Source organism: Vicugna pacos, unplaced genomic scaffold (genome assembly GCF_048564905.1).
Source record: "Vicugna pacos unplaced genomic scaffold, VicPac4 scaffold_107, whole genome shotgun sequence".
NCBI classification, from domain to species: Eukaryota; Metazoa; Chordata; class Mammalia; order Artiodactyla; family Camelidae; genus Vicugna; species Vicugna pacos.
In genome coordinates, this window is record NW_027328787.1 from 1,209,904 (window position 1) to 1,237,598 (window position 27,695).

Sequence of the window (27,695 nt, forward strand, 5' to 3'; positions counted from 1 at the left end):
TGATCCGCCTTTCACAGCCCCCAAGGGCGCCAGTCAGCCCGTGTTCAGCTGAATTTCTCTGGCCAGACCCTTCTGACAGCACCACCTGCCCCGGCGCCCCGGCCACAGCTCTCCAGGTCCAGGTGTGCGCCTGCCACCTCTCACGCAGCCGGGATCCCCCTCAGTCCACGGCTGGCGTCCCCTTCCCCTCTCCCGCCCGCGAGTCCTCTCCTCCCGGGCTTCCTCTCCTCGGCCGCCTGCCCGTCCCCACCAATGGGCGGGCTGTTTCCCGGGCGGGCGTGGTCTGCGGACCTGGACGGGAGCGGGCGGCTTATGCTGGTGCTGGGGCTGGCCTCCGAGCGGGGCTGCAGCCCGCACCCCCCCTTTCCCTCCCCCCTAGGGCTGCCCTCCTTTCCCTTTCACCCTCCCTCAGGACCAGCTCAGTGGCGTGTGTGCTGCTCCCCGGGCTGAGAGCCTATGGCTGTAGCGCCCAGCTTCACCTGGTGGAGTCGGGAAAAGGGAGCATCAGTGCTGAGCAAGCTTCTGTCTCCTCCCTCAGTGTTTCTGCCGCAGGTAAGTACCTTGAACACTTTCAGGTGTTATGATGGCGGTGCTTGTTGATGTCACGTGTTTTTATAGTGAGAGGGGTTAACAGTGGTGAAAGCAGGGCTTGGTTCTGTTAAAAATGAGCTGAAGGCATGAAGCTGTGATATCCTCCTTCCTTCCCTCTCCAAGGGTGAAACGTGTGACCGTCGATTTTAAAAAGACAGTTACAGTCCCTAACTAGCCCAGCCCAGCTAGTGTGTGTTAACAGGAACAGCATCACCAGAGGCCTTGGAGACCCAGGGATATTGCAGTCCTAATGAACTCCTGGCACAGTTTGGTTTGTATTGGTTTTTTGTTTTTCTTAAATTGTGGGACAGACTAGTGGTATAAAAAGAAAAATATTTGTCAAGAAATATTTTTTCATATAACAGCGTTATTGTGATATAGTTCACACACCATGAATTCCATCCATTTAAATGGTAAAATTCAGCAGCTTTTAGCATATTCACAGTTGTGCAACCATTATTATTCCAGAACGTTTTTATCACTTCAGAAAGAGCAGTGGAAATTAATGACCTATCCACCCCTCCCCAGTGGTGGTTCTAAAGAAATTTCTTGGCTAATCTTGACCATAAATTCACTTGTTACATTCCAAGAAAAATCTGGTAGGAATTCTAATCAGAATTGCAATGAATCTGTCTATCAAAACAGGAAGAATTAACGTCTTTATGGCACAAACTTCTTCTACCCATGAATATATTTCGGACCCTATATTTTCCTCTGTCCAGAGCCTGGCCCGTGGGAAGTCCTCACTACTTGTTGGGCTTGTGAATGATGAGATTCTATACATCGTTAGTTGCAGCTGTAGCCTTTCACAGAAGAGAAAAGAAACCTCAGTGAAGCAAGTGACTCTCTGATGGTCAGAAAGAGTGACAGCCATTGCTGGAGTGATCCAGTGGACTTGGTGTTTACAACCAGAATTCTCCACCACCTACAGCTAAGGGGATTAGAGTGTTCTTTTATTTTTTCTTAATGGCGTTGCTTTTATTTTTACTTATTTTTTAAATTATTTTTTATTTAAGTGTAGTCAATTTACAATGTTAGTTTCAAGTGTACAGCAGAGATTCAGTTATAAACATATGCATATGTATATACATATGTTTTAGATTGTTTTTAGTATAACTCATTACAAGAAATTGAATATAGTTCCCTGTGTTATATAGCAGGTCCTTGTCATTTATTTTATATTTACTAATTTGTATCTGTTAATCCCTCCTTTCCTGCCTGCTAAATACAGTTTGCTTTCTATGTCCATGAGTCCATTTATAGGAGCACCATTTTTCCTAGTAATATATGCTCTTTGGCTGCTTTCAGTTTCAGTAATTCCATCTTATCTGTGGGCGCTTTTCTTCTGGTTGCCTTTATGTGGTTTGCACACGTGGTAATAGAGATCTTTATTTGGGAGAACTCCAGGTCTCGTGTAGTCCCTGGTACAGAATGCCCACTGAATTGATGATTGAACTGGGAAAAAAGCACAGTAAATGCTGGAATTTCCACTATGGTTGAGAATTCCAGGTTTCAATAACCTGTTTAGACAACCTTAATATTGGCTGCACCCATACTGGGTAACTTGGTGGAAATTCATGGTATGGTGGTGTAGAGACGGGGCCTTATATTCTTCTTCTCTTTCTATTTTCTAACACTCATTCTCCTGGGCCTTCCAGATCCTCCCCCAGAAGTGCCCAGGGCTGGCTTGGTGCTGCACTGAGGCAATATTTGTTAATAACGCCCTTTCCTCTTCTCCTCTGAGCCTCCGTTTCTTTCTGTGCACAATGAGCGCTTAGACTAGATAAATACTTTTCAGTTTCTTTTAAAGCCATGTTTCCTTTGAGAAACAGAAAATGCAAATATCTCCTCTCAACCCAACCCTTTAGATTTTGGTATGTCCTCCAAGGAGTGACATAGCTCTTTGTGAAAAATTGATGTGATTTTGATTGCAGATGACACAGAAAAGACTCTTCAGAGATTTATTGCAGGGAGAGGGCAGGAAAGAGGCAGTATGTGACACTTTCTAGTGTGAGCAACGGAGCAGGGACTTGGATTTAAATACGGTGTCTGACGTGGCCTCTCTCTAATCTTGTAGAATGTGATAAACTTCTCTACCTCAGTTTCTTGATGTGTCAAGTTGGGGTGATAATATTTTAAGGCTTCTGTGAAGCATTATACAAATAAGACATTTGTGTCTCGGTAGAAACAAGATCTGCTAGGGATTCAGGGATTTGTTTAAAAAAAATTCTTGTCCATAGCACTCTGTCTGTGTGTATTTAGACGTTCCTGGAGGGTGAGGGTGAGTCTAAAGTCCATTGTGGGACAGGTGGCCCATATTTCTCCGTGTCCCAGTTTACCCCCTACTCACCAGTCCTCTTCCTCAGTCCAGGATGAAGTTCCCTAGTAGATTTACACAGAGGTCTTGTGGAAATGGCTTTTCATTTTATTGTTTCACCAAGAAGGGCTGCCATCATGATCTCTGTGGTCAGGTTTTGAAGGGCTGCCATCATGATATCTGGTAAGAATTCTATGCAATTTGGAGTTCCAATTTAATGAAAAGAAAAAAATTACAAATAGAAAATTAGAACAAGGGTGGTGACAGGGGCCCTTTTAAGTGGACACCATTAGCTTTGTTTGCTTCAGGTGCTGTGGCCTGTTGCCACGAGGACCCATCCTCTTGCTCTGAAGTTGGAGGGACTAGTGGGCTCAGTGGGAATGTTAACTGAGTGTATCTCATGGGCTGGGCATTGTCCTATTTGTACTGTGTGTTCCTTATTTGAGACAGTGAGCTCACCTAACCTCCATAACCTCTTTAAAATATTAGACTTTTAATTTTGAGATGTAATGTAGATTCCCATGTGGTAGTAAGAGATTATATGGAGAGGGCCTATGGGCCCTTTGCCCAGTTTTCTTAATGGTTCCATCTTGCAGTGTTGGGGTACAATTCATTATTGACTCACTAACAATTTGAGGTTTGTGTTATTGCCCTTATTTCTATTCACGATTAAACTGGGGCTTCGAGAAGCACACAGGCCTGTCCAGGTCACCCACATTGTTAATGCAGAGTCGGGTGAACGTGGGCTTGGGATTTCCAGGCAGTACCATTATGATGGTTTGTGGCAGGGAGCAGCATTCACTTTGCTTGTTTATTCATTCATTCAACAAACATTTATTGAGTAAACTCTGTGGGTCAGATGCTTTCATAGAGTTATCTGATTCTTCAGCAGTACTGAGAATCAGGTAATGTTTATAATTTTTAATCTGAGAAAATTAGCTCTGAGAGGTTATAACCCCCCCAAAGGAAGTATAACTCATAAAGGCGGGATAGAACATGTGTACAGTCACCTCCTTTTATGCAGGTGGTACCCTATGCATTTTACATTTTCAAACATCCGTAATCCAGATATATTCTTGTAAGGCAAGGCTTTTTTTTTTAATTGAAGTATAGTCAAGTTTACAATGTTGTGTCAATTGCAAGGTGTTTTTTGAATTTTGAATTAAAAAATACTTTTTCAGCTGGGTAATTAGGTGTATTTACTTGTTTCATTTTTAAAATGAGGTACTGGGGTTTGAACCCAGGACCTCGTACATGCTAAGCATATGCTCCACCAATGAACAGTACCCTCTACCCCAAGGCAAGTTTTCTTATCCATTATTATGAAGCTTAGGAGTTCAAATAAATTGAATAGGAATCCAGATCTTTTGATCCTACTGTGGTCCTTTTCTTTATATTCTGCTGAAGGGGGTTGGGGAAGCATTTCCTTTGTTCATTTCTTTATTCAGCATTTTTGAGCAGTGACTTTGCGTCAGGGCCTTGCTAGGTGCTTGGAAATAGAAAATAAGAAATGACCTTTCTCTGCAGAGGCAGGAAGCCTAGACCAAAAGCTGGGTAATGTGATCGAGCTACAGTAGCCATATGCAGACTCTGAGGACAAACTGTACCCTTGGATTTGCTTTGGCTTCCCTTGTCTTCTGGCTGGTACACACCAGGTCACCGCAACCCAGATGGGCCCGTAGCACACAGCAGAGAATGTACCTCGATCTCCTCTCCCCTCTCGGCAGGGCCTGCAACATGAGCATCCCTGACTACGTGCAGTGTGCTGAGGACCACCAGACTCGTCCTGTTGTGGTCCAATCCATAGAGATCATCTCAGAGGAGAATTTCTTTTGCATCTATCAGCTACTCACCTCGGTTAGCCATATCAGCCCTTGTGGCTCCCAGTGGACACTCTGTATCCACTACAGGCACCGCTATGTGCCCGAGAATCGGTGGAGCGTCTTCCAGAAACACCTCAAGGTCGTGGGCCTTGTCACCATTACCGAATGTCTCTCTGCCAAGGCCTTCGAGAAGCTCCACATGCAGAGGAGCTGTATGGCACATCGCTTAATGACTCTCAGCTTTTTGTCTTTGTGCAGCATGGGGAGGTAGCCGAGCAGACGCGCACCGACGTTGCCTTCAATCTAAGAGTACTGCAGGGTGGTGGAGAAGAGGATCGAGGACTTCACTGAGTCACTCTTCATCTTGCTCAAGTCCAAGTGGCTGGATGGTGGCCCCAAGAATTCTGGGGACAAGATCCCCCTCCCCTGCATCCCGTTTGAGAAGGAGGACTTCATGGGACTGGACACAGACAGCAGGTAAGTTTACCTGGAAGCCAGTCCACCTTGGCTGTGTGCTGGATTGCTTCCCTACATCCAGAAAGGGATCAGCAAGGAAGAAGTCAATCTTGTAGCCAAGGGGGTAGGGAGGTGCAGCCCGCCGGTTTCCAGACATTTCAAAGTGAATCCGCCTTTATTTCAGAGAGATCCTTTTAGGGTTAGTGTGGACACTTACTCCCGCTTTACAGCCAGGAACATGGTGGGACCCCTGGAGTTGCTGTCCAATAAAGTAGCCAAAGCCACTGATGCTAGGAGCACTGGGGAGGAGGCTGGACTCAGCTGAGATGTGCTGTAGGTCAAATGCACATCAGACGCTGAGGCTTGTCTAGTAAAAGTACATAAACTATCTCTTTACTTCCTATATTGATTACATGTCAAAATAATAGTATTTTACATACAGTAGATTAAGTAAGATCTGTTCTTAAAATCACATTCTAGTATTTGTTTTTTGTTTGTTGGCTTGTTTCTTTGTTTCAAATTTTAAACGTGGCAACTGGGAAACTTTCTTTACATGGCTCTCATTTCATTTCTGTTGGGCAGCCTGTCCTGGTACATGCTCATCCCTTTGCTTATAGATGAGATGCTGAGCCCCGAGAGGCAGAACGAGGCGCTGGTTGAGCTGCGGCTGGAGCCGCTGTCACCTGCCTCCCAGGCCCAGCACCTTTTCAGCTCAGGCCGTCTCTTCCTGCCCGACAGCCACCATGCCAAGTTAGGACATCAGAAACACTGCCAGGGACTTCCTAATGAACTCCTTATGCAGGGAAAGGCGTATCACGGTGTGTGGGACAGAGCAGGGAAATGTTCATTCCCACTTTGTCCCTGTGATTAAGTCAATGGCCCCACTTTGCCTCGGAAGTACAGATGAGCTCTTCTGGGCTGCCTACCCCCCACCTTCTGCTCTGTTTCCCCATATATCTATCGTGTTGTCCCTCGGGCTGAAGAGGGTGAGATGCCTTTGCCGAGACGTGGTCCCCCTTTGCTGGGGTGAGTGAGGGAAGCTGTGTCCCCCCGGCCTATGGCCTCGGTCCTTGAGTCTGGAGAGGGCTCATGGTGGTCCCACAGGTGGCGGTCAGAAGACCTGGCATGTGCTACCGGGCCCGCTTTGGAGGTGGTGCTCTGTGATTCTTGAACTTACCTAAGATCAGATCCTACTTTCTGGTTGTTGGTAAGTTGGAGGAGAAGATGCTAGAGAATTAATAAAAAGAATGTCTAGACCAGCCCTGTGAGTGAGAAGCAAAGGGGACACTAGTCCCACCTGCGAGAGCCCACCTAGCAGGCTCAGGATGAATTTTCTGTTCCTCCCCGGAAATACCTCTATGGCTTAAGGAAGAGGAGAGGCATGTCGTGGCCATGATCTGTACTTGTCCTCACAGGGCCCTGTGATCTACATGCTCGCACTCCCCATCTGCTTCTTGGAGATGAGTTGACATGTTTAGGAGCCTGGGGACTGCTGAGGGCATAGCTCCCAGCACCGTGCTACACAGAGTCTGGCTCTGTTCACCTCACCTGTCAACTCCTGCTGAGGCCCCAGACATTAGTCAAGGTAGGTGCATCAGCGAAACCTAAGCAGGGACCACCTTCTCCCCCTGGACAGAGTGGTGAGTGAGCAGTGGAAGCCTGGAGCCCTGCCCCAGCCCCCACGCCGGTGCCACTTCTTTTGTCATAGGAGGCACTGGTGACATTTTTGCTCAACAAATGATTGTCTCTGAGTCTGCAGACCCACCAGAGAATGCCAGCTTGTTTTTGCCTTTTGAAGTCTGCCCTTGGGACTTGGCGGAGTAGCCGGATGTGTACTTAGCCCACAGTGGTTCAGCGCATTGAACCTGCCTCCTTGTGGGTCTGTCTATTGTGGTACCATAAGGGCTCAGCCAGCATCTGAACGTCATTGAGATAACGCGGCCAGTGAGCTCGGGTCAAGCACATTCTCCTCCAGTCACTTTTACTCCATTGTTTCTTTTACTATTCCACAGTCATTAATTTTTTAAACAATGCTTTGGTGCAGGAGCAGAGCCTCATTCTCTCCTGCTACTCTTGGTGGAAGTGAGTAAAACGGTCCAGACTGAAATGCGACAACAATTTGTAGCTCAAAAGCTGCCTAGACGCTTGTAGGTCGAATTTTGGTTAGGGGAGCTGAACACGTTGTGTTCCCCCGGCAGCGCCGCTCCCCTCAGGCCCTTGCTTTCCCTTGAGCAGGAGGTGAGGTTGGGCCTCACCATCCCCGTGTCCCTGGCCTCACACAGTCACATAAATTCTTGTACATGCAGTCAAAATCATTTTTATTCTTGTGTGATTCTAATTTTCTCTTGTTCCTCTTTTCCTTTTTCTTTACTCCTTTTTCACTTGTACTGCCCAGTGAGCATGTTGTTGCTTCTGAAAATGTGGGCTGTGCACACCCTGCATTGGAAATAGCCAGATTGCCCTCCGTACAGTCTCCATCACTTTAAAAAGCAACAACTTAACGGCTGTTTCGATCCATCTATTATCTTAGTCATTTTTTATTTTCTAATTTTTTGGAATATTTGCTTTGTTAGCTCATCACCCACTGGTGTTTGATACCTGTTGAAATCCTTGCTTTTGAGGAACATGTTTGGTCCTCCTTTTATTTGGTGACAAATGAGCCCTTATTAAATTTGTTTGATTGTTTTGAAGAAGTAAGATGCGAATTGATTTTGTCGGGTGCTCAGGGATTCTTTTCATGGAGTATTTAAACTTGTAAGTTCAAACTCTGCAGCATTTTGCTCGATTCCTGCTTTTACACAAACGTGCTCGGCACGCGGTTCCTGGCTGTCGCTGTGTGACGTGCATGACGGCGCTTCCTGGCCGGCGGTCACTGGTGAGGAAGTGGCCGCCACGGAGGTGACAGCTGCAGGGGACGCTGTTGGAGGAAGCGGTCACCGTTTGGTTCTTTAATTTTTTTTTTTTTGCATTCAACTTCCCCGTGCCATTTACTTTACTTTGCCTTCATAAAGGGGCAGAATTGGGTCTAAAATCCATGACACTATTTGTTCCCTTTACGAGGCTGGTTTTTCTGGGTATCAGGACAACATGAACTTCTCCTAAGTAGCTGGCTCACCTAGATCTGTTGGACACAGGGACAGCTAAAAGGGCCGTAGCTTCCTCTCTGCTCCAGCCAGTGGGCATTCAGAGCTGGGTCTGTGGTTCCTCAGCAGCCGTGCAGACCTCCCTGCCCCGGCCTTTACTTTTAACCCATGTTGGCAGTAAAGAGTTGAATCCGTTTCTGTTGCAGCTGACATCCACCACTGACAGCCGTGTCGTTAGTTTGTGGTAGTCAGTCTCCAACACCCCAGACAACCATGAAAGAAGATGATTTGGCCGACCTAGGACCCTGGATTCTCACCCTCACCATGGTTCATCTCACCCGGTGGAAGGGTTTGGCCACCACCATCATGCTGACCATGAGGCCTTGTTTCTCCTTTCATGCTCTGGTCCAAATGTGGACACTTCATTTTTCACTGAATTTGTCTCGCTTGAGACAGGCCAGAATATCTGAATGAGTCCATCACATTCTGGGTGGGGAACAGAACAGAAGTAAGTGTCGCAAGTAGATGGAGTCTAGGCTGTCCGGGTTGGCAAATGCAGGCTGGGATCTGTGATGGCTGGGTTGTACACTGGACACAGGCCTTTCCCGTGGCTCCTGAGAGCCCATGAGTTGGAGTGATAACAGCCTTGCGTGGATTCCCCCATCCTCATCTGCTCATTGGCAAATGTGTCTGCTAATTAGGAGCTCCCCCAGACCTCGGGCCCTTCAAAGCTCAGACCATGCGAGAACCTTGAGTCCCTTCTCCTGGGCCTCCTGTGTGAGAATCCACTGCCTTCTGAGGTGAACAGCGGCAGGAGATGCCTCCCCATCCAGGGAGCACCCTACGGAGGACTGTTAGTGCACCATGCTGTGAGCTTGTGTGTTTCCGGCCATGGTCCCTACAGAACTACACTTCAGATGGGCTTATTGATGGAAATAACAGGACTGATTCCAGGGCAGGGCCTGGGGGAGGGAACAGTGGTAATTGAATGTGACCTCAGACACCTCGGTGGGTGCTGGGGCTGTTACTAAAATGGGGAGTCTGGGAGATACCTGCCAGGAATGGAATTCTAGAGTAAATGGTGGACATGAGGCATTTTTAAGATGCCATTTGTCATCCAAATTAGGACTTCAAAGAGGCACTCGGGTCGATGAGCCTGGGGCTCAGGTGAAGGAGCCGGACTAGAGATACACGTTGGGAGTCGTCATTCTTAGCTGGTGTTCCCAGCCTTGCATGTGAATTAGATCATCTCGAGAGCTGCAGACTGAGGCTGAGGGGGGGCAGGGCTGTGTCTTGGTTGGAGGAAAGCCCAGACCATACAGCTTTGGTGTGTCAGTCAGTGGCGTTTGCCATTTTCAAAGCAATGCCAGTTATCCTTAAGGGGCCAGGGGCTGGGCAGGGCCAGCCAGGAAGAAATCTGAAGGGAGGGTCGTGGCCACGTGTGCGTCTTGGGAAGGTGCAGAGTCTGCAGGGTACGGGAGGGTAGACTCCTCAGATGCTAGAGTTGCAGTGAGGAATGGGGAGAAGTTAGTCACAATCACCTGTGAGGGAGGGAGGGAGGTCTAGGGAGCCCCACCTTACCGGACTCGCTTTCCCATGAACAGAAGGCAGTCAGACAGAGGATCTGAGGTGGGAAGGGATGGGCACTGGGAGGGGAGCCAACCTGGAGAATGGTGCTTGCAAAATTCTGGAATAGTCTCCCTGAAAAATAGAGTTAAAAATACCCAGACTCTTAAGAACATTGTTAGTGACTTGGGAGGAGGCAGTTGTTTTTCTGGCCTCCTAAGGGTAAGGCATGTATCCAGGGATACACAGAAGATACGGGCAGTCTGTTCCGGGGGCTTGATCGTTACCGGGGGAACAGTGCAAGTTTAAAGGGGGAAAAGGGCAGCGGAGGGAAACAAGCCAGGCCCCGTGTCAGGTACCAGTCGGCCGCCCTACTTGCGTGTTGCATTCACATCCATGCCTCCCAGTTGGGCGCTGACAGCCCCCTTTTGGGGATTGGGAAGCCTTCTCAGAGGGGTTAAAAATTGGTCCATTTAGTGACTAGTAAATGATGTAGCAGGATTCAAGCAGGGCCTTGTCAGAATTCAAGGGCATGTTCTCTCTACTGTTTCCAGTACTTCCCTGTTATACCTGGAATGGTGAAGTGGGTCAGTTTTGGAGCCTTTCAGAAAAAGTATGATTTAAGCGCCTCTGGACTGTTTCACAAAGCTCAGCATTCTTTGATGGTTCTGAAGCACGCAGTGATTTTCGCCCCAGAGAGGTAACGTCTAACTCCTTTGATGATGACATGGTTGCAAATGGTGTACAGGTGCAAAACCAGACTTTGCAGCTTCTGAAGGGAAACTCTCCAGTTCTCCCTTGGTCGGCTTTCTTCCTCGGGATGTATCTGTGCTGCAGCATAGGCCTGAGCTTTCCATATGGAGTGAGAGTTTAATATCCGATGTTAGCATAAAATGGTCAGATGAAGAAAATCGACGTTGACAATTTATTTTTGGGTTTCATTAGTCAAAATATACTATCAGTTAATGGCCCATATAGCAAATGAAATTGAGTACAGGACATTGCATTTCTTACTTTCTATTTAGAGTTCTCTTACAGAATAATGTTGCCTGCTTTGGAACATCAGCTCCACCACTCACGGCACCTATCAGTGTGTTGGTGTGATTGCATTTACAGAGTGAATGTAATCTGGGCTTCCTCAGCCCCAAACACTTCAGTGCAGAATCACGGGCTGTAGACGTCTGTTAGTCACGCAAATACTTCTAAAATTATATGATTCCAGAAAAGAAAGAAGAGAGAGAGATTGCCTTTATCAAATTTCCTTTCAGTTCTAAATGAAAACTGTTGTTGAGCAGCTCTGGTTTCCTTTGGATAAGAATATATACATTTCTTTGCATGTAACCTGGGTTTTGGGCTAGAACACCAAGTTCTTGCTGTCCACAAGCCACAAAAATAGTAGCCAAATTGCACACGTGTGAAATAGTTTATACCATTTTCTGAGAAAGTATCCTTGAATTTGGGACTTGGACTGTGATTTCTGCTTTTTGCTTCCCCCACCTGTCTTGTAATCTCTCACTCTTTCCCACGTGGTTCCCAAGTGTTCGTGGTCTCAAAGGAGCGGGCAAACACCCAGTTGGTCACCATGTACTGCTGCTATAGATAGAGCCCAGACAAGACCTAAAGGACATTATCAGAGAGGACTTCCTGGAAGAAATGGGCTGTACATTCAGTTGTGAGGACAGAGTAAGAGTCAGCCAGGAGAAGGAGTCAAGAATGTGTCTCAGATCGCAGGGGCAGCCCGGGCAGAGGCCTGGAGGCTTTTGGCGTGGGGACCCGGGGAGAGTGCCCTGTGCGGTCCAGGGTGGAGGGAGCCCCTGCTGGGGAGGACACTGGAGAGAGTCCGGGGTGTAGGGCTTTGGAAGAAGTTGAGTTTTACTAGAACTGACACAGTAGGCAGTGAAGGTTGTCAACAGAAGTGACCCTCAGGAAAGGTACTTCTGGTTTTGCTTCTGATATACTACAGACAAAAGGGTCGGGACGGGCGAGAGCAGGTATGTCTGTCCCTTTGAGATCCAACCCGTCATTCATTTATTCATAACACGTGCACTTCAGTGAGTCTAGGGGAGAGAGAGTGTAGCCACATAAATAAGCAAAATGTATTTGCTTCTTGAGAGCTTAGCATTGTCAGAAGTTGACTTAGCCTAGAATGTTCTAGGAAGAGAGGAACAAATTGTGGAGGTTGGAGGGAGGGAAGGCTTCCTTGGGAAACAGTCAAAATGAACCTGGAGGCAAGTGGGAATTAGGAGCAGGTCAGGGGGCTCCTGAGGTCACTGGGGACCTATGTACTGAGATGAGGCTGGGCGAGCAGGGTCTGGGGTGGGGCTAGAACTCTACCAGGGAGCCTCTGAACTGTTTGAAGTGGGGTTGATGTAATCAAATTTGTGCTTTGGGAAGGCTGTCGTGGCTTTGTGTGTGTGTGTAGCGGGGAAGAGGTGGAGGGTGCCACCAACTGGGGGATCATTTGAAGACCATTCACAGGCTGGGATATGGGCTTCGGGGCTACTTGGGGACGGCAGGGGCAGTGTGGATGCCGGCTTTTCTAATGGGGGACTTGTTAGCGGGGCTGCCCTAGAGGCACCTTGTGGCTGGAAGAAAACTGATGGAGGCTGCCAGGTGGACATTCCTCTTCTCTCTTTCCATGCCTAGTGTGATTATCTTAGCTCAGCCAACATTTGGAACAAAAGAGCTAATCTCCAGGGTTGCCCAGGCCTTTGTAGAGCTCCTTCGAGTGAGATCTGATAGGATTTAGGTTTGTGTTCAGATCTGGATGTTCACTTAGCTAGAAACGTCCTGTCATTTCGATTTCCATAGGGGTTTTTATTCCTGATAAAGATTGCTTTCTTGGTGAGAGGAAAATTATTACAGCTGTTGTCTTTTTCAAAAAAAATCATATGTTTTAAGAGCTTTAATATTCAAAAGAATAGGAATAAATAAAATATTTAAGGAAGTCTTTGGTGTGGTTTCTTTGCTTTCTGAGCTAATGTGGACTTAGAGCCTTTGTATTACTTAATAGCACATCCTTGTCAGTATTTAAAGAGCTGTTAGTGAGCACCCCAGGCCCCACCTCTCAAAGAATCGTTAAAGTTTTCTCTGAAATATTGAGGTCATAAACGTCTTGTTTTCAGAAATCAAAAGGTTTTAAATACACACCATAGCTCCATTTATAAAATAATAATAAGTTCAAAATTAAGAAAATGGAGGATAATTGATTTTTTTTAAAGCCTAAACATAAACTTTCTTGTGCTAATTTTGCAACTGGAAATTTTGAAAAGAAAAATCCTACTGCAATATCATCTACGTGGTATATATATATGAGTTTCACGTTTGAAATGTAACTGCGCAGTGGTTTTCAAAGTCAGGAGCATTCCAGCTCAAATACTGGCAGTGGTGGCTGCTGGTTTTCAATGGAAGAGCCTAAATTTGCCTTCTTAGCTTTTTTTTTTTTTTTGTACTGAGAAGGTTGAGTAGTGCTTTGCCAGCATGATTTTCGGGCAATTTGAGGGCAGATGTCGTGTTCCAGCAGTGAGATATTTCCATGCATTTTATTTTCTGGACATCACCAGGGCACATGTGGGGTTTGTGCCTGCAGGCTGGAATGCTGCAGGACTCCCTAATCCATCACCATTATGTCCTGGTGCTGCTCCGGTCAGTGAATGATTTTCTGTGACGTGAAGGTAATGTGGTCTGATGGTGATGATCAGACGTGCAGTTAAATGCTATTAATTGAAATAAGAGTAACCTAGAAACATTGCTCTAACAATACAGGATGAGGGAGGAGGATTGGCTGAGCTGCTTGCAGTGGGATGTCTTCTCAGGTGACTCCCTCACCGTGATTCCTGCCAATATCCGCCCCAGCCCTGCACGGTAGTCCTGCCGAAGCAAGCAAGCACTTTGCTCAGAAACGCACTGAATTTCCTTGCGCCTCTGTTTGTTGGCTTTTTTTTGAAAACACATTTTGCCCTTTGCTTAAATGCGATCCATGCTAGTCACCCCTTACACTCATTCTTCTGGACCTCGTCCATACATAGCTGCTGAATGGATGAACAGAATGTAATATCTCCATGTAGTGGAACATTATTCACACGTAAGAGTGAATAAAAAAGAAAAAAAAAAGAGGAAAATGAAAAATGCCACCTGTTTTGGGAAGTCCACCCTGACTGTTCAACCCACACTTTTCCCTTTGAAACACAATCACTTATGCTCCACTCTACTCTTTTTGATAGTACTTACCACCTTCTAATAATCTTTAACGTTTCCAAAAAAAATAAAAAATAAAGAGATGCTGATGCCACTTCAAAATATACAAGCCTTGCTAACAGCATGTTAATTGAAAGGAAGCAGACACAAACGGCCAGATATTGTTGATTTCAGTGATCTGAAAAGCCCAGAAAAGGCACATGCAGAGGCAGAGAGCAGGTGATGGTTGGAAGGGGCTGGGTGGAGGGGGATTACGGAGTGAATGCTAGTGATAGGGGGATTCTTTTGGGCTGATGAAGTGTTCTGGAAATAGAAGGTGTTGAGGGCTGCACAACTGTGATTGTGCAGAAGACTGCTGAGCGCTGTGTCTGGGAGTGCCTGTTGTTGGGGCATCTTTATTTTGTTCACATCCTGCAATGTGAAGGGCCATCTTCTGCTGTGGTCATTCTACTCCTGTGAGTGGTGAGGGTCAGGACTTTGTAGAGTCCTGTTTCTTTTCTCCCTCTGGCTGAGTGTAGGCAAAAAAATTTAAGCCTGAGAAAGTGCTCCATCTACAGAAATGTCTTTCAGTTTTGCCTGGTGTAAAAATCTTGAGAGCTTTTAACCGTTGAGGCTAGTCTGTGGGGGTAAATAGCCTATGAAGCCTGGGTGAGCCCGGGAAGAGCCGCGCTTCCCTCCCAGACACGGGTGGGGATTTCACCCCCTTTCAGGCAGTGAAGGGCCCAGACCCGTGGGCAGACTTGACAATCGTGAATATTTACGTGTATCCGCTGCTTCATCTTGGATATTAATTTCAAGCTGAGTCAGTTTGTGACGGCAGCCTCATCCTACAGCAGGAATTTATAGTATCTGCTCTTTGAGGTGAAGACCTGACAGACTTGATTATTTAACAGTCTGCTTTGAATTGATATCTCAGATTCCTTTGTCAAAAGCAAAACAGCAGAAATACAGACGTCCTTTAATTCCAATGTGGCCTGGAACGGGTTTAGTGTCTGTGCCTCAGTGGCCTTATCTGCGGGTGGGGAAGATGATAACAGTGCTTCCCTCAGAGGAGCTGGTGAGGGGAGAGTGAGAAGCACAAATGGAGGACTTACACGAGATGCTCATAAATGACCGAATTTAGTGCTCTCCGCCTGGTGAGGCCTTAGGGGTAGAGATGTCAGAACAGAGCAGTCCTAGCCGGAGCTCGATACGTGATGGTAGCTGTTATGATCAGTATCACCACTGTGGGTTATCAGGTAGTTTTAAGACTTGGTAATATGATTTCATGAATAATGTTAAAAGACTAGACATCTCAGATCCAGTTTACATAGTCCTCAAGATTTCTTCTGAGAATTGGATGGTTTCTTCCCTATCTTAAATCTGAGATGAGTCTCTAAAAATTTCCGTATTCCTCCATCCTTTTGCTTTAATTCTCTATTTCTTAAAAAACAAAGTTTTTAGATGGAGTTACTGGGGACTGAATTGAGGGCCTCATGCATGCTAAGCACATACTCTCCCAAATGAGGTATAATCTCTTCCCTGATTTTTTTTTAAATTTACATCTTAATTTTCAGAGGTTAGAGGCCTCTAATTATTTTTCTGGAGACTTGTCCATGAACCTGTAAATCTACAATTAATGGACAAAATTTGGTTTATTAAAAAAAAATCTATAGAATATTCTACAGTCCACCCAAAAGGAAATACTCATGGACTTAAAATGTTTCTCCTTTAAGGTGATTTCTCCTGTTTGGTCGAGCTTAATTTGTTAACAGCCATCCTCATCATCATAATGACCAAACTCGCTGTGAGTGGACGCCTAACTGAGGCTAAAATGCTTTGCTCATATTTTACTTCATAGCAAGTGTTTGATTGTAGGTATCAGTGTCTCCTTTTTTGTAGCTGAGGGATTGAGAGATGGGTCAGCTTGCCCCAAATGACACGCAGCTGGCGGTGGCTAGCTCGATGCTGGAATCCAGGCTGCACAGGATGAATTCTCAATTGCTCCTCTAATCAGCTTCCCGTTGAGTGTTTTCCCGAACTCCTGTGAGCCCATAAATGACCGATTTTAGCTATCTCAGCCTGATGAGGTCTTCAAAGGAGAGACACCAGTGAGAATGAGAGGCAGAGTGGCATAAATTAAAATTGTACATTTTCACAAATGTTTTATTCTCAGGTAATGACTGTAAAGGAAATAGTTTTTTAATTTAGTGCTTTGTGAGAACTAAAAACAAAACATTTAAAATAACTATTGTGCAAGAGAGAAGTGGTCTTTGAAAGTCCAACTGTTGCTAATGATGTTACTTGTTTTTCCTAGTGGTGCTTATTTACTGAATAATTTCCAAACACTGAATTTGTTTTATGTAGTCTTAGTATGAAAGAAAACTTTGTCAGTGAGTATTGTAAGTAAAATCCTTACTCTTTTCTTTCCTGATGATGAATATCTTAGTTGTTTACATGGCTTAAGTATATTTCGTCATTTGTGAAATTTGAGTAATATGGTTTACCTTGTCTGACTGTGAGAGCTGGACGCCTTGTATACAAAGCACCGTAGAGGTGCTTAATAAAAATGTGCTTTCACAGTGACTGATAGTTTAGAAGTATCAACTCTGAATACTAAAAAGGGTAGCTTATTTCTGATGCATATTCAATATGTGTATATATGATATACATTAATATGGCTTAAAGTAACTAGGATTGTTTTTTTTAAGTGCAGTATGAAGCTTTAAAGTAATCTGTGTCATTCTAGTGAGACAGGGACTACTTAAATTGCCTTAAGCAGACGACCTTGAAGATTATTTACACAGAATGTAAGCTCAGAATTCATGTTGCCGTGTAACCATCCATCAGACATTTAATTTCTCGGGATTCTGACCAGAACCATTAAGTTTAGAAAAATCCACATTGATTATTATCAGGGAATAAGCTTCTCTCTTTTGTGACTAAAGAAAATTTTGATTTTTTTCTGCACTCTTTTCAGGTTTTAAAATTTCAAAATTTTGATTTGACATGTCACTTTTTTAATAGAGATAATAAAGCTCATGCTGTTTTAATATGTAAATAAATGTTTTTGTATTTCAATACCCTTCTATGATTTCCTGGCTCTTTGAGAAGTATTTTGCAAGATACTTAGATTACCTACTGTTGGAAAAATACAGACGTGACTTTTATGAATATAGGCCTAGTACAGTTCTGTTGGTTTTTACTACAGTGCAAGACATGAGACCTAGGAGAGCTTTGCTGCTGATTGCCAGGAGGACAGATCTCAGGTCTCAGTCTCCCCTCGTGTAAAATGAAGTGGCTGGACTGGATTCTTTCCTCTTCTAAGATGAGCTTCCATGAGCCTATGTCTTTTGTTTATATTTAGGAGTATTAGCAATATCAGATTAAATACTGAATACCCCTCCATCCCCCCGAAGCAAAGTGCAGTATATGCTACATAAGCTTCTAGTTATCTGATTCTCGTTTCTCATCTTACAGTCAATTTTTGTGTTGCATGTTTCCCGGCAACCTGGAAGGTCTTTTTAGCCATAGGTGGCGCTGTTGCAACTTTTTACAGTCTTAATTTTTCTGTTTGTAAAATAAGGCTTAAACAATGTGATTTTATTTTGATTCCTTTGCTTAATACTTCAGAATAGCACAACGTCCATTATGTCTTTCTACCTGGAAAATTTTTTCTGCTTATATCATAGTTTTATTCTTTTATCTCGCTGTGAACATTTCAGACTTGCTGTGCAAACAATGGCAAAATCGGGCTTTTCTTCTAGTGTTAGAAACCAGTGAGCCGGGATATTATAAAACAGCTAGAAGCTGCCTCTGGAGCACCATAAAGCTGAAAGGTGTGTTGAGTTCCCTGAGTATTGACCCCGCCGCTGTGTGTTAATTGGTGGGAGTTGATTTGGTACATATATGATGGGGTGTAGTTTCTTGACTTGGGTTTGCCTGCACGTGCTGACACTGAACCATGTGATCCTGAGTCAGCTCGTTCTGAGTTTTCCCCTCGTCTGTGAGAAGGGGACACTCATATCTGCTTTGTAGAATTGTGAGAATTAGTAATTATGTAACATGTTTACCACAGTGGGTATGTCAAGAGAGCTCATAAACTTTAGCTGCTGTTTTGTGTGCAGCCATCATTTTATAGTCTTTGGTAATTACAAAGAAACAAGAAAATAAGAAAAGCTGATTTTATGATGAAAGATATTTGAGGACGTTCCATAATTCCTACACCCATAATTTAGCATCAGCAGAGTCAGAACTGTTACACGGTCGCCCTGGACCAACGTTAAGCCACAGAAATTTTTGTTACTTCATATATGTTGGGGCCTAAGGGGAACCAATACTTATACACATGTTGTCTCCAGCAGCCAACTGAGAGATGACACAAAAGAGTAGGCAGGCGATAAATGTCTTCTTTGTTACTGATGAAGCCACGTTCTCCATGAACTTCAGGGCTGTGGATAAATGAGTGTCATGATACTGTGTCCCAGAAGTAGAGACTCACCCTGTCCCAGGTATCTCTGGGCCACAGCAAGCCTTCCCTTGAGAGAATGAGCCCCATCATGCACAGGGCTGTTCTGCAATGGAGCTGAGCATCCAGGGTGCTTCCCTAGGGTAGTCAACACTGGAGGGAAAGGAAGGGTTTCACATGCCCTGCTTGTCTCCCCGGAATCACAACTCAATCTGTTAATGTGAGGAGGGCTAGCTGTGGGCCAGGGGTCAGGGCTGTGAAGGGAGTAGCACTCTGCATGGCCCAGAGGAGTGGGGAGGAGGTATCCCTTCCATCAGTTTAAACAGGTGGTGGGATGGAACAGAAGGGTTCATCCCATGAGTTTATAAAAGGAGAAATAAGAATTTCCTTTGGGTATTAGTCTAGCCAGGAAACACAGAAGATGATTAGGAAGGAGACTTGTAAACCACTGTAATATTAATTTGACATTTGTTGAGCACCCAAAATGTGCTACATTCTTTTCTGAGCGTTTTACAGAAATGAATCCTTCAATCTTCTCAACAAGCGAGTAAGGAAGGTTTGATTGTTATCCCAGTTTCACAGTGTGGAAATTGAGGCACACAGAGGGTAAGTTGACCAAGGTCACAGAACTAGTAAGTGGCAGAGCAAGTATTTTAACCCTGGCTGTATGGTATTGTGGCTCCCAGAATGGGCTTTGGGTGTTTAGATGTATCTGCATCCCTCGATTTCTGTACGTCTGTGCATCAATTAGCCCAGAAAGGACAGGGAAAGGAGAGTTACACAGGTGCTCACAGTCGTGTCTCGGCAACTGTCCACGAAGAGTGCACCGTGATTAGAATTAATTGTTTTCCAGGCAGCAGATCTGTTGGTATAACAGAAATTTAGTCCATTGAATTCATCTAGAAATCCTTCCTGCTCTGCTTCTGTCCACACTTGCCATGTGACTGCCTGCCCGTGTTTGGGCCGTGGAGGAGAACATATACTCATGGTTGAACTCTGATATTGCAGTCTGGTTCATAGTTTCACATCTTCTGTTACATTAATAAGTTAAATTTCTGGTTTTCTTGCATCAGTGTCTCATGAGTTTGGTTAATGTGAAACCAGTCCATGGGAGCCCAGGGGTTATGATGGTATAAATTTTTAGCACGTTGTGGCACTTCTAGCCATGCAGACATGACTGGGGGATGTACGCCTTTCTCACTGATTTCTCCCAACAGCAGGGTCCTCTCACGGATGTGAGGCTGGGAGCTCTCTGAGTAGCTCAGTCAGAGGCCAAGTCCACCAATCCGAAAATGATGAAGTACCTGGAAGTGGGTTTAATAAAAGTAAAGGGCTTCCAGGTAGTCCGATGGGCTGTTCAAGAAATTTGGTGAAAAGCTGTCCACTGTCTGTGGTTTAGCTGCTTCTTTGCTATTGAAAAGTCTGGAGTAGATGAAGGGATTTTAAAAAGCAGAAAGGAGTGATTTCAGGTGGTACATCCACACCGGTGAGAAGTGATGGATGACCGCCTGTGTGAGGCACAGACAGAGTCTTACAAACTTCATAAAACAGCTTCAAATGCTCTGCCATCTGAGTGCGCTTCATATGGGGTCCAGTTCATCACTGGTCACGCTGTGAGGGCAAGTAACTGACGATGGCAGAAAGGACACGGAGGCATCAAAAAGGTCTCACTCATGTTCCCTGTTTAAAGAATGTGGCACAGTGTATTATATTTGAGCTGGTTTTTCACTGAACAGTTTTTAGTGTTTTCTGGGACTCCCCAGTGCCCCAAGGTTCCATGCAGCTGGGTGTCCCCTCATTGCAGCTCCGTCAGCGCTTGCCCTGGGCTGAGGTGGTGTCACGGGAAGCAGGACGGTCAGCGTCCCCGGCTCCTCTGAGCTCCGTCTCCTCATCTGCAGAGCCTGGTTTCCCATCCGTGTCTACTTAGTAGGGTTGCTGAGAATCACACGTGATGGTTATCAGGTGTGATTTCTGGTTGTCTCTGCGATTGGCAAATAGCCAATAATTGATAGAAACTCTTGTTTTTTTTTATTGTAATTGTGTCTCCTAGATTGCAGTGGTTTTTAGTCTGCATTTTTTTATAACTTTACTCATTTTTAAATATGCCCTTATTTTATTTATTTTTTTTTTGAGGTACTGGGGACTGAAGCCAGGACATTGTGCATGCTATGCAGGTGCTCTACAACTGAGTAATACCCACCCTCCTTTTCTGCACTTAAAAATAAATATTGCAATACACAAAATAGCTCTTAAACTCCATCATGGGACCTGGTCTCTGTATAGGCAAATGAACACGTATACTATTTCAATAAGAATAAATGCTGTTGAGACATAAGTTTCTGAATCTGTTAATGTGCTTAAAAACGATCATAGCTAGTGATAAACACGAGACTTAGATCCAGGACTTTTTAGGGTATGTTTTGCCATCATGGGAAATTACATTCTACCGAGAAGGCTAATTGGGTCTCTTTGATATTTGGATGGTTTAGCAGGTGATCAAGGCTTTCCAAAGCTGACAGTTTTGTATTTTAAACTAACTACAAAGTTATCTTCTAGAAGATGGAAATCCTAAGCTTGTGAATTTCCCAGTAATCCAGGGGGTATGTGTCTGTGTCTGTGTCTGTGTGAACGTTTGTGTGTGTGATTTCAGGAATGTAGAAATAAGTTCCATATAGACTTCTGATATCTTTCTCTTCCAGTTCAAGGTTTAAGCATATACTTACACAAATAAATTGATTTTCTTTTGTCATTTGGCATATTGGCGGGAATAAGAGGTTCTCATACTTGTTTCAGAAGGGTTGGGAAGCATGAGCTTAGAAAACGGGAGGAGAAAGAGGCAGGGAGACACTTCACACTTTGTGCAGTATATGAGAAACGGTAGCTTTTCTTTTCTCTTTTCTTCTAAAGCAAACTGGCTCTGAATTGTAACACACTATTACTCAGAATTGCTTTTCTAATCAGATACAAGTGCCTCAGATTTTTCAAGGCAACATGAATGATGAAATGTGTTTTAGCATTTATCTTTAAAAGTAGTTTTATTTCTCAAGTAAAAGACTATAGCCTGTTTCTTCCAGCGTCTCAAGAAATTCTCATTGATCTATGTACATGTTCTATGTGCTTATTTTCTTTTCTTTTTTTTTAAGTGCTTGTTTCATTGTGGTGTGAATCAATGTTTAAAATTTCTGGATTTTGATCTTTAGAAAATGCTGATATATCAGAACTGTTAAAAACCTGATTGTTCTTTGGTCCTTGTTTGGTGGGGCACCCTATTGATTACTCTTGTCTGTTAAAGAGAGAAATTCTTCCTCTAGCCTGCAGATCATTAAGTGTATGGTTTGCAGTATGCCTTCAAATTTCATTGAATGCATTGAACATGATTGTCCAGTGAATTTTGAGTTGACTCATAGTAATGACTTTGCTTTGATTCTGTGGCTTTTGCTCCTCTCCACAAGAGCTTGAATTCTCTGTTGCATTTTGTATACGTGTTCTTCACAGTGGAAGAAATTTTGCATTTTTTACAGAGGTGGTTTTTCCTAACACCTCTGAATGCCTTCTGTAATTGATACAACAAAAATCTGTTATTTCAATGCTTAATTATTTCATAAACTAGTTTTTGGCTTAATCAGAAACAATGACAGAGTGATAATAAAAAATAGGAAAACTTTCCTTCCTTTGAAGAATAGAAATCAGGTGGTCAGGCTCACCCATGCTTTGGGCCTGACACACTTAATCTCATGTCATTGTGTATCATGATTCGGAGATGGAGTTGCTTCAGGTTTATTGATTTTTGTTTTAACATTTGTGTTGAATTCTTTCTCCAGGCTTATGTATCCTGTTGGGTTTGTTGAAACTGTAGAAGGGAAACAAAAGCTTTTTTTGGTTTCCGGAGGCCTGAGTTGCTGATGATAAGGGTTGAGGGTGGGCTGAGGAACAGAGTGACACTCCCTCTGCTCCCAGCTGAAATTGATGAACAATGAAATCAATTAAGTGTATCGGTATTTGACCAATAGAAGTTAGCGAGCCCAAACTGGCTAGTTATGCCCAAAGAAAGTACTGAATTCACCTGCAGAATTAGGTGCTTTACCAAGAAGAAGCAGCTTAGAGCAATCAGAAAAATCAGTCCTATGATGAGATATAAAGTAAATATAATATCTTTTATTTCTGAAACTTTTCTACGTTAAGTTGTGTAGAGCTAAAATTAAGTTTCAAGCACCAGGAGTTAACAGTGTGGGTGGTTCTGTATGATCATTATTCAGGAATGTGCCTAGACTCTGCTAGAGTGGCTGAAGCTGGCAGGAAAAGACCCAGAGCCAGGATTTGTCACCTTAGGGTGTCCTCCATAATGGTTCCATGTGGGAGCCCATGATTGGGTTAACAAATTGTAACAGACCCCAGCCGCCTGTCAAATTTAAGAAGAAAACGTATGCTTAGTAACTGCTTTGCAAGCAAGTGCCTGTGCATCCTCACTCCTGTCTCCTTGCCTTAAAAAGCAGAGATAATGCTTTGCTTGCGTAGATGATGTTTTAGATAGCACTCTGCTCATCGCAAAGCAATGACCCAGGCCCACAGCTATAAAGGCTGGGCTTGTGTGCAGTTAGATACTCTATTATCCCCCAAGCAAGGACCTAGCTGGTCTGGTGGTCTGCTTTGTAATTCACATGTCTAAAGAATGTATCTTATTCCCCTCACCCCATGACTTACCTAAAGATACACTAAGCCTTTGTACTCATGGTGGATTCTACAATCTCTGTCTCATCCTTCTTTCCCCAAGTTCCTGCTTACTATCACACAACTGTTAATGACGTTTTCCTTTGATTATACACAATAAATATGGGATCATTTGAGAGGCTCGTGGAGTTGGGTCCCTACGCCCTCTCTCTTTCGTGACTTTTTCCACAGAGTCTTGAGTATTCATTCCCTGTACGTAAGACTTCTGCCAGCCAGAACCCACAGTTCCAGGTGAGAAGGATGCAGGCTTTATCTCTCCTACCCGAGGGAGAGAGAGTAGAAAATTGAGATCTGCTCTTCCGTGGTCCCTTCCTGCCCCAGGTCTGCTCCAGTTCACCTGCAGCCTTCTGGCCTCTGCTCACACTGCCTCTGTCCCAGGACTGACAGCAGCCTTTTCTTCCCTGGTAAACATTTCCTGTGCCTTTTAGAAGTTGGTCTCTTCTCTGCAATACAACCCTGGCAGATGTGATGGTGGTAAACGTGCTGGAGGGCAGTCACTTGGGGACTGCCAGGAGCCATGCTGATTCTCCTGAGTCTCTCATTCGGGGTTACAGAACTGTCGAGCAGCAGAGGAAGCCCTTTAACGTGAGGCCAGCTCAGCATTGCATCACTTTCATTTTATTTTTGAATTTTCAGTGGAGAAATTATTTGTAGCAAACTGTTCCAGATTTTTGGCTGCCTGCTTTCCTCACCACCATTTCCTTGTTGGCTCTGGTGCTTGTTGTAAGAACGAGGTTTCTTCTCTGGTTATTTCTAGCAGCTGGGCTTGCCGAATCCTTGATCTGCATTTGAAGCAGAATGCTTCTTCGTGATGTCAAGCTGATTTTCCTATTTCTGAATATTTCGTGTACACTCAGCAACTCTTTCAAGTGAAATGCTCTTGTCCAATTCTGTTAACCCATATTTGCCGATCTCCTGCTTTCATGCTGAGGGCAGTTTCTTCTTCCTGTAATAAAAGTTAGCAATTTGCATTTACTATTTGAAGGTTCTGGCCCTAGGTGCTTTTGTCCTTAACAGTTTTAATACAATTCACCCATTAAAATGTGCAGCGGTTTTTACTCAAAGCCCAGAATTGTGCATCGCAGTCAATCTTAGAATATTTTCATCCCCCAACAGGAAGCCCTGTATGCACAAGCAGTCATTCCCATCTTCCTCATCCTCCCCCAGCCCCAGGCAGCCATTGTTCTCTCTCTATGGATGTGCCTGTGCTGGACATTTCATGTAAAACAAGTTATTTCATGTAAATGGAACTGTCTATTGTGACTGACTTCTTTCACACTGAGTAACTTTTTCAATGTATTTCCAGGTTGTGGCCTGGGTCAGTACTCTATGCTTTGCTATTGCTGAATTATATTCTACTGTATATCTGGGCCCTACTGTTTACCCATTCATCAGGTGATAGTCGTTTGTGTTGTGTCTGCTTTTTGTTTGTGAAGAGTAATGGCGCCGTGAATACTCCTGTAGGAATTTTTATGTGGACATTTGTTTTCAGTTCTCTTACTTGTGTGACCAGAGAGCAGAAATGCTGGGTCATTCATAAACCAAATGTTCAACTCTCTGAGGACCTGCCAGGCTGTTTTCTAAAGTGGCCACCCTGTGTTACATCCTCAAAAGCAAGGGCTGCGCGCTCCGCTTCCTCTGTGTCTTCATTAGTGCTTGTTACACATTTTTTTTATTATAACCTATTGTAGTAAGTGTGAAGCGGTTTCTCCTAGTGGTTTTGACTTGATTTCTTTTACAGCTAATGATATTGAACATCGTTTGATTGTGCTTATTGGCCATTTGTATATTTTCTTTGAAAAATACATTTTCAGATACTTTATACACATTTTAATTGAGTTCTCTTTTTCTTGTTGAGTTGTAGGAGTTTTTTCTTTTATTTGAAGATACAAATACTTAATCAGATAAATAATTTGAAAAAATTTTCTCCTCTCTGATGTTTTTTCACCTTCTGGATGGTGTCCTTTGAAGCAAATTTTTAACATTTGATGAACTCCAATTTATCACTGTTTTCTTTGTTCCTTGAGCTTTTGGGGTAATATTTAAAATCTGAGGTATTTTATTTAAACTTTTATATAAAAAATAACTTAATTCTTAAGACTGTTCTAGGAGATGGGTGCTGTGGCTGTCCCCAGTCTATGGATAGGAGACTGAGGTGCAGAAAATTTCACTGAAATATCAGTGTCACAGCTACCCAGTGCTGTGGGATTTCAGACCCTCATGTTTGTCCCCAGCATTTGTGATCTTCACCACCATGCTCCACTACTGCCTGGAATCATTAATGAAAAAGTTTTCCTTTTTTGATTTCTTGATTGTTTGTTTTCTCATTGGGGAACTCACCTCTTCATTTTCCTTGCAGAGATCTGTGTAGGTTTATTTTAGATCTCATGTACTTATTTATTACACAGGCTCCAGCGATGATTGTGCCTAGTTGATCTAATCAATTCATACTCAAGTCTTTCCTGCTCATGACACTAAAAAGAGAGTCATGATTTACATAATGCTCAAAGAAGAATGTACTTGAGTGATTTTATTTTTCTAACCAATCAAACAAATCAAATAAAAACCCGGTGTTGGAACAGATTATAAGTCCTGCAGAATAGGGTCACTGTCTTCCTTGTGTTTCATTTGATTTGTCACAGTGTCTGAATAGTGCCTTGCTGTCCAGCAGTTTTGTGAGTATACGGTGCTCGTGAATCATTGTAAGGAAAGAATTTTGACAACAGACTGTGTTGTTCATTTCACAAGGGAAAAGATCATATAGAAATACTGCTCAGATTTATTTTAAAATTAAGCTTGGTGTTTTGAGAAGGGTTCAAGAAACCATACAAAAATCTTTTTCACTAATTTTAAATCTATCTTAGACACATTATGCATACATAGCAGAGTAACTTATCAACTAGTTTTGACAAGAGGAGTGTATTATTGATTATCTATTTTAGTTGAAATATTCTACCTGGGATAAAGTAATCAGTGCCCATAAATGAACAAATATGTTTGTATTTCTATGCAACATGGGGGCAGACTTCATATGTTTCTATATAATATATATGACTGTGTGTTTTAATCTGTCTGTCAGTGTTTTTATAGTTTTTCAGCAATGTTGTAACTTTAGAATTCTTCTATGGAAATCACCCCCAATTCTAGTGCAGTTTGTACTGTGTATCCTGTCTTATGCATGGGATTCCACTGTCCCCTCTGTGAGGAATTTCTTCTCCTATTGAGTTAGTAGCAGAGTTAAAGGAACTGTGATTTCTAGGCCTTTGCTCTCCATGTGTTTGCAGTTGGCTGTCAATCAAGATTTTCTCTTTCTTGAGTTTTCATTGTTCAATTAGAATTTTGGAAATAACAATTAATATGTTGCAACACTCTCCCTAGAAACTTGATGTGTTTGTGCTTTTCAGTTTCCAATTTACAAAAAATGTAAATTCACTCCTGTTTTTAAATAGTCCTTTTTCACTAGATATTTGTTTACTTCTTTATAGTCAAAATATTTTCTTCCCAATGAATGAATCGGTTTGCATGTTTTAAAAGAAACTTTACTTTTTAAATTTCTTATTCTAACAGGTATATTCATTGTACAGAATTTAGAAAATAAGGATAAACACAATTATAACTTAAAAATGGCCTCTAATCTCACCTGGAGATACAGTTGTAAGGTTTGAAATTGAGAATTACAAGTCCTCTCAAACTCTTCTTCTATTTCAAGTACGGTTTGGTTACTGAGATCCTCGAATTCTCATATGAATTGTAGCAGCAGATAGTCAGTTTCTGCAGAGGAACCCACTGGGATTGTGATCGAGTCCACGTTGAATATATGGATCGCTCTGGGGAGCACTGCCATCCCAAGAATGCTGTCATTTGATTCAGGAATGTGCGTGGTGTGTCTGTCCAGGTATTTAGGTATTCTTTAACTTTTTTCAGCATTGCATAGAGTTTACATTGGATTATTTTACTATATATTTTGCCTTTATACTGAGGACAAGTGTGCAAGGTACCGGGATCAGAAGTGTATTGGAGCTCCGCAACTTGCTGCCACCATGGACGCTGTGCTCTTGCTTCGCCCACTGTACAATGTTGCACAAAATAGGACCTAAGTAACTCTCCCTTGAAAGAATGATTATATGATTGCTGGATGATGCTTGAGATTCCTTGTGATGATGTCTTTTTCCCAGAATTTCGCCTCTTCTTAACTATGCCCTTTCCCTTCCTTTCCTCCAGCCTGTGTTTCAGCCTGCCTGTGGCATTGATTTTCCTTGTCTGTGGACTCTTCCTTTCACTAGTTCGTGATAATGTTACATGTGAGATGTGGAAACTTGCTAGATGTCAAGAAAGAGCAAATCCATTGCATGCTAGATTTTTTAGAGTGTGTTATTGTATTATCGATTGAAATTAAATCAGGCTGACCCATTGAGCCATCCCCTGAGCTCTTTTTGCCTTCCTACAGGTGATACTGCTCTCGTTGCTGCATGTGCCCTTCCCCCAGA

At 43.5% G+C, this 27,695-nt stretch overlaps 1 protein-coding gene across 1 annotated transcript in view; it reads left to right on the top strand.

Annotated features, from left to right (window-relative positions):
- The first annotated feature begins 412 nt into the window (after window positions 1–412).
- The window catches only part of LOC140694884 (trafficking protein particle complex subunit 9-like), a 385,022-nt gene continuing 357,739 nt past the window's right edge, over window positions 413–27,695 (top strand). The window contains exons 1-3 of the mRNA XM_072957909.1: window positions 413–552; window positions 4,990–5,208; window positions 26,918–27,103. The gene's annotated coding sequence lies outside the window, so the exon portion shown is untranslated. The remainder of the gene's footprint in view (window positions 553–4,989; window positions 5,209–26,917; window positions 27,104–27,695) is intronic.